Below are 19,902 nucleotides of genomic sequence, written 5' to 3'. Positions count from 1 at the left end.
CTTAAAAGTATTTTGCAAGAGAGCCATGAAAGAGTATTTCAGCTTTTTAAATTAAATCAGACAAATACTGTTTTTTCTGGTTTGATGGTTCTTCCAGAATAAAAACAGTAAGGGAAAAAAAATATGGCTCTGGATGATCCCAAACCCAAAATTCTTCTAAGCAAGGAATTGAGCAAAATTATTTATTTGTCTTAAAAACTCCCAATGTTTTCTTTGACTTGGAATTGAATGTTTTGTTGCACTCAAGGCTCATCTGACAATTTTTTCCCTTATATTTTCATTTTTAGCTGTAGAAACATTTAAATGAAAAGCTTTCTTCCAAGACACCATTCCAAGGGTTTGCACCCACGAATATTTAAACACAGCAGCTTCACTGAAACCAAACATTTTTCTCAAAAAATAATGAGACGGTTTGCAGGATTTTTTCCCAGTAGTTATTGACTCAAACTTTGAACATCTTGCTTTTTATCTCTCCAAGATTAAATTGTGTTTAGGTTGGATAAAATGATGTGCATCCAAAGACACCAAGGACTTTTCCACGCACGAGTGAGCACCAACTATTTAGTTAAGCCAGTCAAGATCCTTGTAGATGAACCACTAAATCATGCTGAAAATACTCTGTAGGGTTTGTTTATTTATTATTTTAATCAGACAGGAATCAATGCACTTGGCATCTGCAAAAACAAACAAAAAACAACAAACCTGGCTTAAAATAAATCGGAACCATTTTGAAACCGATTTTAGCACGTACACGTGTGCTAACAAAACTGTGTGAGGTTGAAGAGAAATTAGCTCTAAAGGAGTCCCTGTTTAGGCAAAAATGTGAGCCCAGGGAGAAAATCATCAATTTAGGAGGAGAAGAGGAAGTTTTCTTGGACAATGAGGGAGTCCCAGCAGGGCAACAGCAACACAGTGGAGAAGAATGAGGAGCCTCGGGCGGAGAAAATTGAACTAATTCAGGCAGAAAATGAGTAGGTCACAAATCAGCTTTTTATTCTGCTCCCTGTGCAAGGGAAATTCATCCAGGAATTCGGGTAGAGTGATCTGGGGAGAAGAGGCAGTTTTGACAAACCCCCCAGCTGGGGTCTGTAGGTTTTTGATACCGACATTGACCAAAGCCAGGTGGGGTCAGGCAGAGACGTACCAAGAAGCTCAAGGGGGTTGAAGCCTGGGTGTCTCCCCCCAAAAAGCCTCAATCCCCCCACTGCCTGAGCTCAGCACTTCCCAGATAGGTTTGGCTGATGGGTAAGTGCTGGGGATTTGCAGGGGCAGCTCAGCAAACCCACCGTGTTCTTCGTGCCCATGGGAGTCCTGCCACCTCTTCCACCTCCTGGTGACAATGTCACATCGACCACGTCAGACTGGGAGATGATCCAGCCCAGGATCCTACCTGGAACACAGAGCAGTGGTGGATTCTTACAGACACAGGCCAACAAACCTGTTGTGAGATCTTTCCTTGTCCCACCAATTAAAGGTTCGGGGACCCAAAGTGGCCTTGGAGTGTTTATTAACCTCCAAGTGGTGCTCTCCTTCCACCTTATTCCAGTTTTTCCCATTTTGCCATCCCAAGCTCCAGGATTTCGTTATTTTTTAGGTAAAGAAGTGTCTCCCTTCACTCTTGTAAACCTGCCATCTGCTGAGCTCTTTAGGCCCTGGCTAATCCTTGCATTAGGAAGGAGAAGGAGTGATTATCCCTATTCACCCTCTCCAGGCCAGCTGGGATTTTGCAGACCTTTGCGTATTCTTCCTTTTGAAATTAAAGGGATGTATTCAACCCACAATTCCTTTTCCAACAGCAGGATAGGCCTTGGGAAAATTATTAGGACAAGGACAGTCTGGATCACCTGCCTTCCCACCCTCCACTACACTCAAAGCATCCAACCTTGTTCAGTTCAGGAAATTCCCTGTTTAGACATGGTTTCTGTGCAAGGCTTGGTGTAATCCCCTGTTTTCCCATGGGAAAATGCCAAATCTTCCATCTGGGATTGGGTAACCCCACATAACAGCCCAGGATGGGGCAGGACTTGTTTCCCAAGGCACTGCTGAGCTTGGCAAGGAGAAGGCTAATGATGGCCAACCAGTGCCCTGAGGGGAATTTTGGGGAAGGTGGATGCAGAGAGGTGGGGGAATCTCTTTCTTTGACCATATTCAAACCTCAGCTGGGTCAGGCCTTGACCAACCTGACCTAATCCTGGAGGTGTCTTTGCTCTGAGCACGACACAGATTCAGAAGCCTCCAGGTTTCCCTTCCAACTTCAGTATTTTATGATTTGGATGATTTGTGTAGTTTCCCACTCAAACATATGTAAATATTTATTTCCATATTTTTTTGGCGAGACAATCTACAGATCTCCTACCTACCATGTGGAAAAGCTTTTTCTGTTTTGAGCCTTCTGAGTCACATGTCAATAAAACTGAGAGTCAGCCCCTCGACACTTTCCACCTGTGTTCTTATGTAAGAAACTGGTTTTCTTTGTTTGTTTTATTGTCATTTTAATCTGGACACGTTTCATATTCACAAAGCAGGATCTTTAGTTGTCTCATTCTATCCCCTTTCTCCCTCTTGTGCATCACTGAGACAGAGCTTGAGCAAAACCCCAATAACACCAAATGAACGGGCAGGTCACTGCTCAAAAGTCATTTTTAAGCCATAGTCAAGGCAAGAAGTGGATATTTCCTAAAAAACCAGAATGGTTGGGTTGGAAGGGACCATAAAGATCATCCAATTCAACCCCTGCCATGGCAGGGACACTTTTACCAGACCAGGTTGCTCCAAGCCCAGTCCAACCTGGCCTTGAACACTTTCAAGGAGCTTTTCCAGCCATTTCCAGCCCTTCTCAGCACTGGCACACAGGGGAGAAAGGAGACTGCTCTGCTCTGGTGATTCCACTTTTTTTTTAATGACAAAATTTTCCATGCAGAACCTACAATCTCAGACAAAAAAAAATCAAGAAGAAAGCCAGAGTAGAAAGATGACGTTGCACTAATGCCTTTATCTGAGAAGAACTGAATCTCTCTTGCAAACACTCAGTTTTCTTTACCTCTCTTTGGATGCATCAATAGTTCTCCTGGGGTGAGCCTTGCACTTGGTCCCTTGGTCATCTGGGTGGGCACCTGTTTACAACACACAAAAACTCTCACCTGGGTTGTTTCCACATGTTTGTTTGAGATATCTGCCCTTCTGTGGCAAGAGTATCACAGGTCCCTGAAAAAAAAAAAATGGGGGAAAGGCAGCACCTCCCATGGTAAAATAACACCAGGAGGGGTTTTGTGGCTCTGTGATGGAACATGTGAACCCAAGAGGTTGTCCCTGGGGTGGAAGGAGAATCTTACAGGTGGTGGCAGCTGGACCAGAGCAGAATTTGCTGGTGATGGACATCAATGGGGGCCCTGGGCAGGGGATGTGGAGAAGGTCAAGGCCACATTGGATGGGGCTTGGAACAACATGGACTAATGGAAGGTGTCCCTGCCCATGGCAGGGGTTGGAACTGGATGACATTTAAGGCCCCTTCCAACCCAAACCAGTGAGTGATTCTATAAGGTGGAGGTGCACCATGGCTTGGTGTCACAGTCTGAGTGGGAGAGGAGGTCTCTCTGCAGCCTAAACCAACACAGAGTCTGACATCCAACCCAAAGGAGGACAACATAAATACAACTGAGCTCCATGTCCTATGACTGCTGGAGAAAAACATCACCAGGGTGGGAAAGCAGTGAGAAGAACCATCCCAGAGACACCGACAGAGTCAGGATATATGGATACCATCACACCCAGATGAGCCCCCAGCATTTCTGCGCTACCCTGCTGTGTTTCAGCACCAAAGGGATGAGTCCAAGGCCTAAACCTTCCCCTCCAAGGCAGCCACATCCCGGGCTATTTCAGGTCCTCTCAGTCCTGGCAGCCTCCAAGCCCCGCGCGTTTTCCCGCTCCTCCCCGCCAAGCACACGGACCTTGGACAGCAGCAGCAGGACTCTTGTCTGCTGCTGCACCACTTGCCAAATAGCTGCTCTAGCAATTAAAAAAAAGACAAATCTTTCCAGGCTGCAGCGTGTGTGCCGGGCTAGTGGAGAGCTGGAAACTCGCAGCACTCACACAAGACACTGAAAATTAACTCCTTCCGGGTGATGGGAAAAGGCCGGATAAAAGCTGCCTGATTTGGACCCACTTTTTCAGCCTCTCTACCAGTCTTCACTTCGGTTCTTTGACCCTTTTGAAGGTGGTCAGTGGTCTGTTAACACAGCAATTAGGAAAAGAGGGAGGAAAGAGTGGCCAGATGCCAGGCACTTGGTGACAGTCTGTGACAACACAGCCATGAGCTCGTAAATCGGGAGCGCGGCTCGGGAGGGCTCCGCTCGGAGCCTGTGATTTGTCTGTTCAATGCAGACAATCCGAATGCCAAATGTGCACTTCCAGACTGTGAAATGCCTGGGTCACCTCACTCCCAGGCTGAAGCTTTGGACAGCAGCTTCTGTCGAGTGCCTGGTGTGAGCACAGCCACGGGAAGTGCAGCCACGGCTCCGGAAGATGCTCTCGATAAATCGGTGCCACAGTATAAAAAGGATATAAAACCATTAGAGAGTGTCCACAGCAGGGCTATGAAGATGGTGATGGGTCTAGAGGGGCTATACAAGGAGAGGCTGAGGCCACTTGGCTTCTTCAGCCTGAAGAAGAGGAGAGTGAGGTCAGACCTCATCAGGGTCTGCAGCTTCCTCACAAGGGGCAGCTCCAATCTCTGCTCTCTGTGAGCAGTGACAGGATCCAGGGAATGGCCTGAAATTGTGCCAGGGTAGGGTCAGGGTGGATCTCAGGAAAAGGTTCTTCCCCCAGAGGGTGGTTGGGCACTGCCCAGGCTCCCCAGGGCAGTGGGCACAGCCCCAAGGCTGCCAGAGCTCCAGGAGGGTTTGGACAACGCCCTCAGGGACAGGGTGGGATTGTTGGGGTGTCTGAGCAGGACCAGGAGTTGGACTGGATGAGCCTTGTGGGTCCCTTCCAACTTAGGATATTCCATGATTCTTTGGTAAATTAGGAGCAGTAAGAGGTAGTGACTGTGGTCCTGCAGTGTCCCAGCAAAGCTGCATGTGGATTACCTGGCTTCCACTAGTCTTTAACTTGTTTCCATGCTCCTTCCCACCTCAAGACTGTGTAGGTCTCCTGGATGAGAACCTAAACCCTCAGGTATGGGTTGCCTGGAAGAGTGCTGAACACTCACCTGTTAATTACTACGGAAATTAATATTCCAGGATCTTTATACAGAGCTTTGGAAGAGTTTTTTTTCCCATCCCTTCTTAAAGGCTGAAGGAGAAATATTCCTGATAACAAGCCACGTTTTTTCCAAGCATCACATTTCTATAGCATTGTCAAAAAAAGTCTGAGCTACATATGGAAATCGATGCAGCTCAGAGGAAACGCTTCTGGTTGACTATCCTTGGAGACATTAATCAGAGTTTAGTGCTGTCACTTCTCAAGAGTCACTTTGCTGTTGTATCTTCAAGAGACATCAAAATGCCAACAGCCCTGAGCAAGAGCAAATCTAGCGTGGAAACAGACGTATGTGCCCGCAGGCACCTTGTTCCTGGGATGCTGCCTGAGGATCCAGGACCCTGGAGACCACTGGTGGCTCACCCAGCCCTCCTCCCCGACCTGTGCATGGCCCTGCCAGCACAGCATCCGTGGGGAAACAACTCAAACAGTTCCTTGGATAAGATTTGGGGCTGCCTCAGCTCTCAGAGCCAGGCCAGGATACAACATCCTCCTGGTACGGTGGAAAAGCGCTGGGAGAAGAAAGGAGGAGAGACCCAGTGTCTAACGATGATGAGTACTCAGCTGAACATCAGGAACACCAAAAAGCATGAAAGAGCACTGGGAGGGAAATAATAATAATTTTTTAAAAGCAGCATTTTTCTCCTGGGCACCTAATGCAGTTCTGAAAACTGCTCCTAACCAGAAAATCCTTGGCAGCGTCAGTTCTTAGCCCAAAGACCCTCCAACAGTGAATTCACACTTTTCCTGCCCCACTAGTTCACAATGCAAGGTTGTTCTCTAGTAAGCAAACACCCTATAATACATTTTTGAGGAAGGATCTAGGGTTGCATCTGTGGTTAGAAAAACGTCAGCAGGACTAATAGAGATGTAACAGAGAAAGCAGAAATATCGCTTTGAGAAAACACTGCCAGAACCAAAGATCGGGGAAAGAAAATCAAGCAAACAGCAATTCTGGATGTGTTGTTTGTTAAAAGCAGTGTGATGTAGTGCCTTTCCACCTCTGGTGTTTTTTTTGTAATATAGCACATAGTTTTTGTCAAAGTCACTAATATATGTTTTTAAAAAGGTTCAAGGAAAGACAGATCAACAAAGATGAACCACTGAGCCGAGAGAAGAATAAACCAGTACAACAATCAATACATCAACACAATCCCATTATTAGGTTTGAATTCTATTGTCCAGTGTCCTAAACCATCAAAAAGAGCTGAAAGAGGAGGGGAAGTGGGCTTTTCCCTACTCCAGTAATACTTTAGAATGAGGGAAAAGGTTGTTCTCCAACGGAAAGGTGAGGAAACCTTGGGCATGGCTGGTGCTGAAGGCGGGTTGGCACCCAAAGCAGCGCATGCTCCGATGGATGGTTGTGAAAGACAATATTTAGGGCATGTCAGGCCTGGGGAGATGCTCTTCTGGCATCCTCTCTGTGCAAGAGTTGGCAGGAAAATGTTGTGTGTCTGAGCTGGCTCCTCTCAAACCACAACTTGCCCCAACCTTCGACTCGCGGCTCCGGCGCCCGAGTTCCCTCCCATAATCCAGAATTCAGGAACAGGGTTCAGACCATCACAAAGGGCTTTGTCAGAACAGCAGCAATAATTCAGCAGAGGGAAAAGGAGCTAAAAGGCATCAGCTGCCTTTCTTTGAAGAGGCCACACTCCCTCTCTTCTTCTGGGTCACATCACAGCACGACAGAGACGTCTCCTTCCTCCAGCCTATTGCCAGGAGAGTGTTTTAGGATCTAAACTTTATAGGGGATGGTGTCTAGACATAAAAGGCTCGATGTTGCCTTGAATTTCTTTCAGAGAATGCTTCAAAAGAACATGAACCTGACTGGCTAGAAAATTAGCTTCCTTTGCCTTTTGCAGACCCAACCAGCAATGGCTTCCCAAATCCTTGCAGCTTTCACACACAGGTTATCTCCACTCACTTATCTCATGTTCAGAGCCACCAAAACGCTTCTCTTCATCAGCACTCAATTTGCAATTCCCCATGGAACACAGAAACAGGTGCAAACATTTAATTTTGGATTTCTGCTCTTGCTTAAGGTAATCACACAATGGCCCCATTGCAACTGCTGGGGAGAAATAAAGTTAGGAAGTTGTTTTCCTGACCAAATGCAGATTTCTGCTGTACATGAGATTAATTTCACCCTAAACTGGCTGCTTTTTTCCCCAGACATTTTAAAGAGAGCCCAGAGGGACTTGCTGAGAGCAGATGTCTGTGCTGGAGGTATCTGAATTTGAATGGATGAATCCTACCATATGTGTAACTCTTCCACAACTTGAGCTGTAATTGTGTCTTGGAAAGCTGGGTGAAAATTATGCCAAGTGTTTTGACCCAGAAGTCCCACATATATAAGGACTGCCTTGGTCTGTGTAAGTAACACCATTAAAATCAGACCACAGAATGGGTGAGACATCTTGCAATTCCTAGCACAGAAAATCAGAGAGGAATAATGATCAGGAGGATGCTCTGAGGGCTGGAACAGCTCTGTGATGAAGACAGACTGGGAGAGCTGAGGGTGTTCACCGGGGGAAGAGAAGGCTCCAGGGAGAGCTGGGAGCCCCTTGCAGGGCCTAAAGGGGCTCCAGGAGAGATGGAGAGGGACTGGGGACAAGGGATGGAGGGACAGGACACAGGGGGAATGGCTTCCCACTGCCAGAGGGCAGGGTTAGACGGGATATTGGGAAGAAATTCTTGGCTGAGAGGGTGGGGAGGCCCTGGCACAGGTTGGGTGCCTCTGGATCCCTGGAAGTGTCCAAGGCCAGGTTGGATGGGGCTTGGAGCAAGCAACCTGTGCTAGTGGAAGGTGTCCCTGCCCATGGCAGGGGGTGGGACTTTAAGGTCCCTTCCAACCCAACCCATTCTGTGATTCCGTGTTAAGATGGGTCTTTAACTTTATGGAAAATTGTAAGTTCTTCAGTGTTTGCTGGAAACTCTCGAAGGGTCAGACCTGGGATGGAGTTGACGCTCTAGATCAGTGTCCATCCTGCAGCAGTTGGGTCTCCTGTGGGTGCATCTCCACTTCCTTCTGCATCAGGAGATACCCAGGGAGAACCTTGGCCCAGCACATGGTTTTCCACTCCTCTGCCCAGCTCAAGATCTTGAAGTGGCTGTTTAGATCAGTCCATGGTTTAATTTGGATGTGACAGGTGCACAAATGCTCATCTGGCCATGTCAAAGTACCCAGGGGGGCTGTGGGACATCAACATTCCTTTGGGACGATGCACTGACCCAAAAGATGTGGCTCCTTGAGCCACATCTTACTCAGAATCACTAATGTGACAAATTAGGGTCAAAGCTGACCCGGGAGGGCCCAACCAGACTCAAACGAGGTCATCACGGGCAATCTTTGTTTTAATTCAGGGATTAAAAATACACACTCCCAGCATACTGCACGCCACAAGGACTAAGTCAGTGACACTTCAAAAATATCACAGCTTTTAGAAAGCTGAGAAGACATTATTTGGGATTTAACCAAAAAACATCTTTCTGACTGACACAACGCCACCAGCTGATAGGAAGTTCAGTTCTCTCCCCACCCCCCCTCTCCAAATGTCCTATAAAAATAAGTGATGAAAAACCAAAAAAAAAAAAAAAAAAAGAGATCATAGTGAAAAAGTCTCTTGACTGTCAAAACATCCATCAGCAAAACAAAAAACAATGTGGACATCTCACACTTAGCACTTTTGTTCTTACAGCCAGAACCAAGACAGAAATATTCCAGTTTAGGATCCGGACAATAAATCAAAGAGCCAGCCTTGGAAAATTTCCTCTTAGTACCAAGAAAAGTTTCCTTGCTACCTACAGAGATGAGACCCACTTACAATCCTCCAAAGCTTTTATTAAGGCTTTCTTTGCACATGTGCTATTTTTTCCCCCTCTCACAATATCTCACTGCAGGTGGGAATGGGAAAAAATAGTCTGCAGCCTAGTAATTAAATAGGCTTGGTTTTAATACTGCAAATTACAGCTAAATGCAACTGTCTCAGGTATATATAACGCTCCAATCACTGTCACACCTCAGTGCTCTTCCCTGGGAGCTGGATTTAGTCTCTCATCCCCCTGCAAAGCGTGCAGTGGGATTATTTTCCTTACAGTGGAAGGACTGGAGGAGTGGGGGGAACCTCCTGGGCACCCCACAGACACCTTGTTGCACAACACTTTTCTGGGGTGTCCCAAGGCCAAACTGGAGAATGAGCTCCCCCCACATTTTAGCCCTTCAGGAGCTTCTCAGACCCTCACAACTGTGTTGCCCAAGGTACCCCCTCCCCAGCCCAGCCTGGATCCCTTCACCACAAGGTCTGGGCAGTCTCCAGCTTGGCAGCAGGACCTTTCCATGAGGTGGCTCTTTGTTTCTGGTGCTTTATTTCTTTCACTCCCTGCTCAGGATATTTATAGAGAGCAATCACAGGACATCTCAGCTTTCACTGCCCAGGTGGGATGAACCACAAATCTCCTCTTACAGGACAAATTCTTAGTTCCTCCTCCCTTACCCTGTTCTGGTTTGGGCCCATTTGCTGGACACAGGTGACCAAAAGAACGTGGACACTGGTATATGGGCTCTTCCCAAGATGTCAGAGGGAGTTTTTAGAAGGGTATGTGATGATAGAAAAAGGGGAAATGGCTTCCCACTGCCAGAGGGCAGGGATAGATGGAATATTGGGAAGAAATTCTTGTCTGTGAGAGTGGTGAGGCCCTGGCACAGGTTGCCCAGAGAAGCTGTGGCTGCCCCTGGATCCCTGGAAGTGTCCAAGGCCAGGTTGGAGCAACCTGGTCTAGTGGAAGGTGTCCCTGCCCATGGCAGTGCAAGCAGGTGATTTTGGAGGTCTCTTTAAACCCAAACCATTCTATGAGACTTGTATCAATGTCCTGGTGTCCAGGAACACACTGGAAAGAGAGGTTACCCATCCCCTGCACCCAGCAGAGCAGGTGGGACTGGTGCACCCACGTGCTCTTCTCCTACAACAGATATTGAAGCGACTTCCTTGACCTCCTTGGTCCCAGGAATTTGAATTTCAAGTCAAGTTATCTAAATTTCCCGTGTAGGTTGTCCTAAATGCTGCCATTGGTACTGTCCCACCAGCTGGGATCTGTGCACTCCCAGGACAGAGAGCTTTCCACAGCCCACAGCCCACAGGTTGCCCTGACCAACCTGCTTGACCCTCACACCACTGCCCAGAGCTGTTCCCACCTCCAAAATATCTCCAGCCCAAGGGAAATTCCTGCTGCTGGTCAGGGTTCTCCACCAAGCTTCACCTATGACTTAAGTCAGGTTTCTGGGCTCCCCGAACTCCTGTTTCTCCTCCAAACCCTTTTTTTATCATGAGTTTCAGTGGATAAGGAATAAAAGATTGTATCCAGCACTAGGCTTACAGTCAACTCCCAGTAAACCCCCTCTGGACATGTTTCTCATCCATCACACTCAGGTATGTGCTCTATATAACCAGGGCCAAATGACAGGCATCATTTGTTCAAAACATATCAGTGGTGCAGTCAGGATCCTGGGATTTCAGCCCAGAGGGGGGAAAAAAAAGCCTTTAAAAGCAAATAAAACAAACACGTGTTGCACGAAGCGACAAGCAGAATAATTTAATTGCCGAGTTTTGAAAACAAAAGAAGAATCTGCTATCTGCTTAAAAGCAAAAGATGTCCCAGAACTCTGATGTTTGCCAGTTAAAATGCCCCTTTGATTAGTTTTCTTGTTTGTTTGCTCTGTAGCCCACTGGAGTCACTCCATCTCCAGCTCAAAATCGCATCTGTGTTTCTACTTGAGCAGAGCACGAGTCACCTTGGAAGGAGCACAGCAGAAAATATCAAATAATAAAAAAAAAATAAAAAAAAATAAATTGGCAAATCTCTGAGCAGTAACTGAGGGACAGCTAAAACCAACTTCAAGACACCGTGCTCTCCCTCACTAGGCCAACAAAAAAAATGTTCTTTTCCTGGGATTAAAGCAGCTCTCCTAAATGAGGCTGCCCATGATTGACGCTTTAATTGACTGGCACAATTTCATGCTTTAATAACTCTGGGCTTCTCGGTTTAGCCAGGAATAAATTTAACTGTTAAGTCCTTCCTTGTGTGTAAAATCCTCCTGCCTGGAAGTTCCTATTCTCTCTTTTAAAATGGAAACTTGGACTAACGAGACTCACCAGCACTTCAGGAGCTGGGTGAAACAACCTGCACATCTTCTGCTTGATACACTCACCAGTTCCCCCAGTTCCTTCCCTCCTGGGCCACCGCAACTGACTGGAAAAGGGCCCCAGGTGGGATTTCTTTAGGAGAAGCCCCTCAAGCGTTCTGGGAGCTCAGCATCACACTGATACCTGGTCAGCAATCAGTGGGATTATCAACTTGTCCTCAGGCTGACGACCAACAGAAGAGCAGGAAAACATCTCTTTTTCTGAGCAGCATCTTCTGTGCCTCTGGTCCTTGCCCTTGTCCCAGAAATTACTTACTCATGCTGGTAATTTTGCAAAATCTCGTGTGTGATACCAAAGAGGAGAGTTTTGGGCTGGTTTATCTCCTCCTGCCCTCCATCTTTTACATAATATTGACACTGTGGGCCTGGTCTGTGGTTGCAGTGCCCTTCATCCTTGGTTTAGAGGAGAGCAAAGAAGGGTGAAATGCAGCTCCCAGAAGACTCCATGTTTCAGGCTGTATTTTTAACTTTTCAGTCATTTTGCCTTTTTTTTTTGTTCCCCCCATGTGTCTAAATCATCTAATTTAGCAATCACAGCTGGTTCCTGGACTGAACACTTCTCTTTTTTTCTAGAAACATCCTCCTCCTCCTCCTCCTCCAGCACCTGAAGTCAGGGATATTTAGATTCATTTCAGGTTGCAGAGAAAAGAAGCTGCAGCTGCAAATTCAAGTGAGGTTCAGCATTTAGTGAAAGAACTGTGAATCCATCACTCCTCAACAAGGATTCAAACTTTTGGTTTCCCATCCCTGGTGCCTCACATACAACAGGATCACTCAGGCACCTGAGACTGCATTTGAGTGCCTTTGGTCTGGAAAAGCCTGGTTTTTTTCCCCAAAGATTTCTTTGATTAAGTGAGAATAATCCCTGTTTCGAAGATCTCCCCTCCAGATGATCACCCAGATCCAGCCTTTGGCTGTCCCTTCCTCCCCAGGAACTGGGATGCCTGAAAATTCCATGAGTCTGTGGCAAGGAAGATCCTCCTGGGGGTTTCTGGATGTCAGAGAGCCCCATATGGATTGCTGGTTACTCCCAGATGAGCTGGAGGAAAACAAAGAGGAGGTCAAAACCATTAATGGGCCACTTCTGCAACGCTGAACTGGGACTTTGGAGTCCTCCCTGCCAGAAGATAGTCTCCAGGAGCTATAGCAGGACCCAAAGCCCTGCCAGAAAAACTCCCTGAGCAGCACCCCTGCCTAATTAATGGATCTTGGTGGATCACATGTCCTTGCTTCTCACGTCAGAGCTTTATAGCCAAAAAAAAAAAAAATAACCCAGCAGAGATGGAAGAGTCTTTGTCCCACACTGCCCTGCAGTTCAGGCCACACCTGGAACACTGTGTTCAGTTTTGGCCCCTGCTACACAAAAAGGACAGGTTGGAGAGGGGCCAGAGGGATGATCCAAGAACTGGGAAGCTGCCATGTGAGGAAAGGCTGAGAGAACTGGGTTTGTTCAGCCTTGACAAAAAGAGGGTGAGGGGAGACCTTGTCTCCGTGTTCCAGTACTTAAAGGGTGGCTACAAACAAGTGGGGATTCCCTTTTTACAGGGAATCACATGGAAAGAAGGAGGGGTAACCAGCACAAATCAGTCCTGGGGAGGTTGTGATTAGACACAAGAGGAAAATCTTTCACAACAAGAACCATCAGCCACTGGAATAGTCTCCCCAGGGAAGTGGGAGATTCCCCAGTGTTTGGCACTTCTAAGATTTAGCTGGATGGGGTGCTGGATCATCTTGTCTAGACAGGGATTTTACCAAGAAAAGTTGGACCCAATAATCCCTGAGGTCCCTTCCAACCTGGCAGTCTATGATTCCATGATGCCATGAAAATCTGGGTAGGATGTTCAGCTCAGTGGTGTAGATTTACTAACACACAACTCCTGCAAGTTTTCTCCCTGGTGTGCATTAAAGCCCCAGTGGGTGTTGGTAAAATAAATGGTTGGTTCCTATAAAAAATTAAACACCATCATTGCTTGCTAAAATATGTGGGGGGGTTCCATGTTTTCCAGGACTCTTTGTGTTGCAGGAATAGGCTCCCTGAGGAAAACTCAAGCCCCGGGCTGAGCTGAAGGGAAGTGGTCGAGGTTTTCCCCTGCAGTGTTTCTGCTGCCCAGGAAACCACAGAGACAAGAAGCAAGAACCCCCCCCCCCATCTGTTGGCTCTCCATCCACCTGGCAGGAATTTGGCCTTGAAATGATGGAAGAGGTGCACAGGGAACAGCGTGAGGTGGACAGGGGACAACGTGGAGTTTTGCTGTTTTGCTCTCACCGCCCGAACCAAGCATTGCTCTGCTTTGTTTGAGGGGCCTGTGGTGCTGTAGTGAAACCTCATCTCAAACATAAGCTTTGACCATTCCAGTCCTAAATTTAGACATTACCTCTTTTCTGAATGGAAAGCCAGGCATGAAGGTGGCAAAAATAGGAAAAATCCTTGATGTTTCTTCAGCAGTGCCTGGTGGCTTTTAATAATTAGCATTACCTTCTGTTTCATGATGATGGATCCAGACACCTCTGGTATCAAAAAACTGCCCTTCTTTGCCAAGTGGAGGAGTTTTGTGGTCACAGTGAGGGATGCCAGGGGCAGGGAGGGAACCTAAATGTCTCAGATGATCTGGATGCAGCCCAGGGAGGATCCTTCATCCAGCCAACACATCCACAGCCTGTAAATCTCACAAAATCCCAGGATGGGTCAGGTTGGAAGGGACCACAGTGGGGTCAACTGGTCCCACCTTCATCCCAGAGCACGTGGCACAGGACTGTGTCCAGGTGGCTCATCTCATTGGGTCCCTGTGTGTTTATTCATCCCCAAGTGTGCAAAGGACTTTTGCTTTTCCCTGGTAAGAAGAGGTTTGCTCAAAATGGGCCCTGAAGCTACACTCCCCTCCTTGGAAACCCCATCCCAGGTGGGGTCTGCCAAGGAGGGAATTGGTAGGGAATATTCTGAGTGAACTGTGTTGGAGGTTACTGCCACAGCAATTCATAAAGCTGACAAGCCCCAAATCTGCCTCTTCTTTTTTACATAAACACCTCTAGGGCAAGCAAAAAATATTTTTAAGAGGTTGTGGTGGTGTGTCAGGGCTCCTAGGCACCTTCTTCCAAGTCACTTGTCTCCACATCCTGGTTTTCCCCACCTGCAAGAGGACATCCAGGGAGACCCAAGTGTGGCTGTGGAGGCTTTGTCTGGCTGAGGTAAGAGGCAGGATGAAATCCCTCACCCTCCCATGTCATCCCTCCTGCCCCCTCAGTGGTGTTTCTGGGATGCAGGAGGACATCCCTCAGCACTCAGGACACTCCAAAACTGCTCTCCAGCTTCATTCAGACGGGTCACAGCAATGTGGGGATGGGTAGGAGGCAACATTCCACTTGTTTGCTATTGGGTTATTAGTCATGGTTCATTATTCAGCCTCCCCACACAATATGTGAGGACCTAGAGACCCACCACTCTCCTTGTCCTAACTTGGAATCCATGAATTTTTCTACTTCTCAACTCTTGTTCCACCACGGTCTCTGAAGATGGACTTGTTGCTTTCTCAGGGCACAGAGATAATGACCACGTGGTTGGTGGCCCCTGCTCTTCTCCCTGTAGCCACAAGCACAGGATCAGCCACCACCCATCACTGGGAAGTGCCAGCTCTGCCTCCTCCTCCACCCACAGGGATGAGACTCATCCTGCTCTTCCTCAGCATCCAAACCCAGAATGAACCCTCACCTTCTTCCCAAGGAAAAGGCTGCTCCAGCTTCACTCTGACCACCCCTAATGAAAATCCTGGCTTTGCTTTTTCCTGCCTCAGTGATCCCATGGTAGTGAACAAAGACCCACCAGTGGAGTTGGGAAAAATTCACTCCCTTTAAGGGAAAAGCAAACATGGACTGAATTGCCCCCGGCTGCTCATGGAAGAAAGGCAACGGGACACAACTGAACTGCACCTTGGGAGATGCTTCAGCAGCACTTGGGGATAAATGGGCTTTCAAAAGCACTTGTTTTGAAGAGAAACTGGCAACAGAAACAGACTCTTTTCGTTGGGAATGGTGGGAGGAAGGTAAAAAATAACAGTGGTGGAGAACTTCACTCTTTTCTACGCCTCATCTGCTGCTTTATTAGTACTCCTAAATCTGTTCTGCTAAGTATAAACACCACCAAATTTACATAAACTTCATTAAAAGCCTGTGTCTCAACTCTGCTGCTCCTGTAGCACACCCAGGAAACGGAGAACTTCAAACTCCTCTGCAGCAAAATAAGCGACTGTGAGATAAACAAACAACATTTTAAGGTGTTTTTGCTTTTTTTCCCCCTGTTTGTTTATTTTTTTTCCGCTTCTGTAGCTTCCCTGGTTCTGTGCCTCCAAGGCTTGTGGGGCTTCTCTTTCCCTTCCTGGTCCTTTCTGCCCAGACCTGGAGCAGTGCTTCCCATCTCCTCACAGTGCATTAAAAAAGAGAAGTGGAATCCTGATAAAACACCAAATGTGATGGGCTTTGCTCTTTTGAGAGCTTTTATTTCCCTGCTGGTCCCGCACGTGCTGGTGAGGAAGAAGAGGACCATATTCCTGGTCACTTCAATAAAACCTAAAGAGGGTGGCTGGCTGGCAGTGCTTGCAGGAGCCAGAGGTGCTGGTTTCTCTTTGGGACCTCTTAAGGGATTGCTGGGGTTTGGAGTCATGTCCCTGGTGCATCCACTGCCTCAGTTTCCCCAGAAAGTTTGACTCTTGTCAGATTTGGGCACTTTAATTCATGGAATCACAAAATCAAACAATGGCCTGGCTTGGAAGGGACCTTAAAGACCATCCAGCCCCACCTCCTGCCATGGACAGGGACACTTTCCACTAGAACAGGTTGCTCCAACGTGGCCTTGGACACTTCCAGGGATGGGGCAGCCACAGCTTCTCTGGGCAACCTCTGCCAGGGCCTCACCACCCTCACAGCCAGGAATTTCTTCCCAATATCTCATATAAACCTACTCTCTGTCAGTTTGAAGCCATTTCCCCTTGTCCTGTCACTCCAGGCCCTTGTAAATAGTCTCTCTCCATCTTTCTTGTCAGCTCCCTCAGTTACTGGAAGGTCATAGTTATGTCACCCCAAAGCCTTCTCTTCTCCAGGCTGAACGATCCCAATTCTCTCAGCCTTTCCTCACAGCAGAGCTGCTCCATCCCCTTAATCAGCTTGGTGGCCCTGTTTTGGACTCAGTCCAGCAGCTCCATGTCCTTCCTGTGCTGGGATCCCAGGGCTGGAGTCAGCTCTGCAGGGGGGTCTCACCTGAGGGGGCAGAGGGGCAGAAACCTCCCCTGCCCTGCTGCCCATGCTGAGGGATCAGCCCGTGGTACAAACACTTGAGTCTTTTCTTACTGTACAATTAATACTCCGATAACGAGGAATTCGGGGCAGAAAGGGATCTGGTGGCAGGACCAGGGAATGCACAGCTGTGTCAGGGCTCACAGACTCACCAAACCCCCTCCATGCCCTCCTTTGGGTCTGGCCAAGATTTGCCACCTCCATTCTTCAGCACAGACAGGGCTTTGAAGGGAGGGAATCAGGAGGCTGGAATTCAGACCAGCTCTCATTTCTGTGCAGTATCCATCTATTAGACAGGCCCAGAGGAGCTGCTGTCCCTCTCACCAGTGCTGGAGAAAAACCAGGGAGGGAACCCAGAAAAACATCTAGATAGGATCAAGTTCACTATTACAGTGTGATGCCTCTCTCAAGGGGAGCATCTGCCCAGACAAACTAAAACATATCCTCCACTTGACTCCCTCTGGTTGGAAGAAACATGAAAGCACTTAAATTTTGTGCCAGAGCTGCTAAAAGACCTGGCTGACAAGATGCTTTTCCATCCACCAGTGAGGAGCAGGAGATGAGGGCAGAGAATTTGAGTATGTGCAAAGCATTTCCCCCTTGCTCTTGCCCTTCCCAAATGCCTCAAATCCTGTGAGGAACAAAGTGTCCCCCTTCAAGATTAGCCCCACCAGGGCTCACCAGCAATAGCTGTTCCCAGTGGAGCTTCCCTGGATATTCCAGCTTGTGCCTGCTCTTCTCCCACCGATTTTAAGCACTCCTGACAGCTTGAAGGAGAGGGTGGGTTGCTGTTGCTGCAGCTCCACCATCTGCCCTCAGCCACGCTCCCTCCCCAGCTGCCTCTCTGGGGTTGGGCACTCGGCCAAGGCAACCTCTCAGTAAGGAAATGCTGAGTCCTGCAACCCTGAGCCTCTTGTGGAAACCTCAGACCTGGTCTGTGGCCATAAATCCTCTCCTGGACAATGGGAGAGAAGCTCTGACACATGCAAATACTCCCAGAATAGCTCTGGGATGTGCCCATGATGTGGCCATGAGCCACATCTACAGAGAGGAAGGCGCCCATCACCTCTTGCCTCCCTTCACCATCAGGTGTTTACTGCCATGGATTTGTTTCATGGGATGGATTTATTAGGTAGGTTCAAGAGGTGGTCCAGTCTCTATGATGGAAATAACTTTTTCTGCCACGTTGAGGAAGGGACAAAGACCAGGATGCAGCTCCTTGCCCTGTGAGTGGTTTGAAAAAGGAGGGTACACTACAAGCATATGGCTTTTGGGAAAACAAATCCTCAAATAGGGCATTAAAACCATGACTATCTGCTGCCTGGAGAGCTGAAATGGGAGGAAACACCAAGCCATTTCTTTAGGGACCCTGCTGAAGGGAGGACAGGTACAAAGAAACCCCAAGCAAGAGACGGGCAATTATTTACAAGGCTACGGTTTCCTCCTTTCTTTCCCAAGGTTTGTATTAATGCTCGTTGGAAAATAAACCGTCTGCAAAACATCCTCCCTGTGATCTCCCGTGCACTGGGGGACGTCTGGACACGCTCTTTAACAATCTCTAATCCCACAGCCAGAAAACTCTCCCTGCTGCCTCGTGCCCCGCGCGATAACGGGGGAAAACAAAACCCTGCGCAGGAACCGGCGTCTGCAGCAAAGAGCCCTCCGGATTCCAAGTATTTCCTTTCACCGGAGTAAATTATGTTTTATGACTATAATTAACTGGGAGCCAGTACACACTGAGCTGGTTTTGAGCTGACTCAATGCTGTCTGCAAAGCACAGTGTGATAAAACAATATTCAAATCAACTTCTTAACTAAGCTGGCGAGTGACACAATCCGGGGACGGGTGCCAAGAGTAAGTGGAGGTTTGCAAAGCCCCGGGCGCAGGGAGGGATTTCAGGGACTTGGGAGTATTTTCTTTAAAGAGATTGGGTTTCCCAATCCACAGACTGTGAATTGTGGATGGGTTACGGTTTCTGAAGCAGCTGAGTTTCTACAGCTTCGCTGTTATGTTATTTTTCCAGTAGAAAGAAAAAAAAAAAAGATATCCCAAAAGGATTGGAGACGTTTGAGGTTGGAAGTGACAGCTGTTGGGAGGTTTAGGTTGGATATTAGGGAAAATTTCTTCACCAAAATGTTGTCAACTGTTGGAAGAGGCTGCAAAGAGCAGTGGTGGAGTCCCCATCCCTGGAGGGATTTAAAAACCATGTGGATGTGGCACTTGGGGACATGGGTTAGTGGTGGCCTTGGCAATGCTGGGCTAAGGTTTGGACTGGATGATCTCGGAGGGCTTTTCCAACATTAATGACTCTATGAAATGCAGAATCCCTGGACACATTCAAGGCCAGGTTGGACTGGGGTCTGAGCAACATCATCTTATTGAAGATGTCCCTGTTCACTCCAGGGGGTGTGGATGGACTTTAAAGGTCCCTTCCAACCCAAACTATTCCTTGATTCTGTGATCTCTTTCTCAGGGCTGCCAAGGTGTGAATGACTGGCAGACACCTCAAGCTGAAAATACCTTCCTTTTAGACAGGTCTGTATGTTGACATCTACTTTTGAGCTACCTGCTGAGGTGTCTCTGATGGTCACTGGAGGTCATGGCTGTGCCACCAGTGGAGCTGGAGAGCAGGTCAGGCCATCCCACCAGCCTCTTGGTTGTCCAGAGGTGCATAGTGACAGCTTTCCATTGTGACCAAGCAATTCATCTTGAAGCATTTGCAGCCCCAGCGCCTCAGGAGGATCTGCTGAAAGTTTGACTTTCAGCAGAACTTCCAAGTGCTGGTGGTTGGTATAATGGACCTGAGGGGTACCCAGAATGTGCCTGGGGCTTCACCAACCCTAAAGTCACGCTCTCTGCTTCCTTCCCTGCCTGTGTGACATAGCCACGCTTCCAGCGGTGCTCATAATAGCTATTAATCACCACTTCTTGGAAAACAACGAGTTCTGAAGGTGTTTGACTTTTACAAAGCCTGTAACTATTCCTGCCCTTTAATAGGGCATCTGTCTTTTAATAGGTTATTTTCTTTTTGCTGGATATTATTGTGCTGAACCCCACAGACCTGCAAGCTGGAGATCTCACCCCGTTTTTTTTTCTACAAGATCAAAAAGCAAATTATTAAAAGGCTGAAATCTAAATGAAACTTTTAATTTGAATGAAGCAAA

The 19,902-nt window shown here is 47.7% G+C and overlaps 1 long non-coding RNA gene across 1 annotated transcript; it reads right to left on the bottom strand.

Annotated features, from left to right (window-relative positions):
* Positions 1-15,106: 15,106 nt before the first annotated feature.
* Positions 15,107-19,591, bottom strand: LOC113955250. Its single transcript, XR_003530476.1, has 3 exons — positions 19,305-19,591; positions 16,891-17,067; positions 15,107-15,695 (listed from the first exon to the last, which is right to left on the bottom strand). It is a non-coding gene; the product is annotated as an uncharacterized LOC113955250 (long non-coding RNA).
* Positions 19,592-19,902: the final 311 nt, after the last annotated feature.

Source organism: Corapipo altera, unplaced genomic scaffold (assembly GCF_003945725.1).
Source record: "Corapipo altera isolate COAL_440 unplaced genomic scaffold, ASM394572v1 295, whole genome shotgun sequence".
In the NCBI taxonomy this organism is placed as follows: Eukaryota; Metazoa; Chordata; class Aves; order Passeriformes; family Pipridae; genus Corapipo; species Corapipo altera.
The sequence above is the reverse complement of the archived record's forward strand: the minus strand, read 5'-3'. Positions and strand labels throughout refer to the sequence as shown.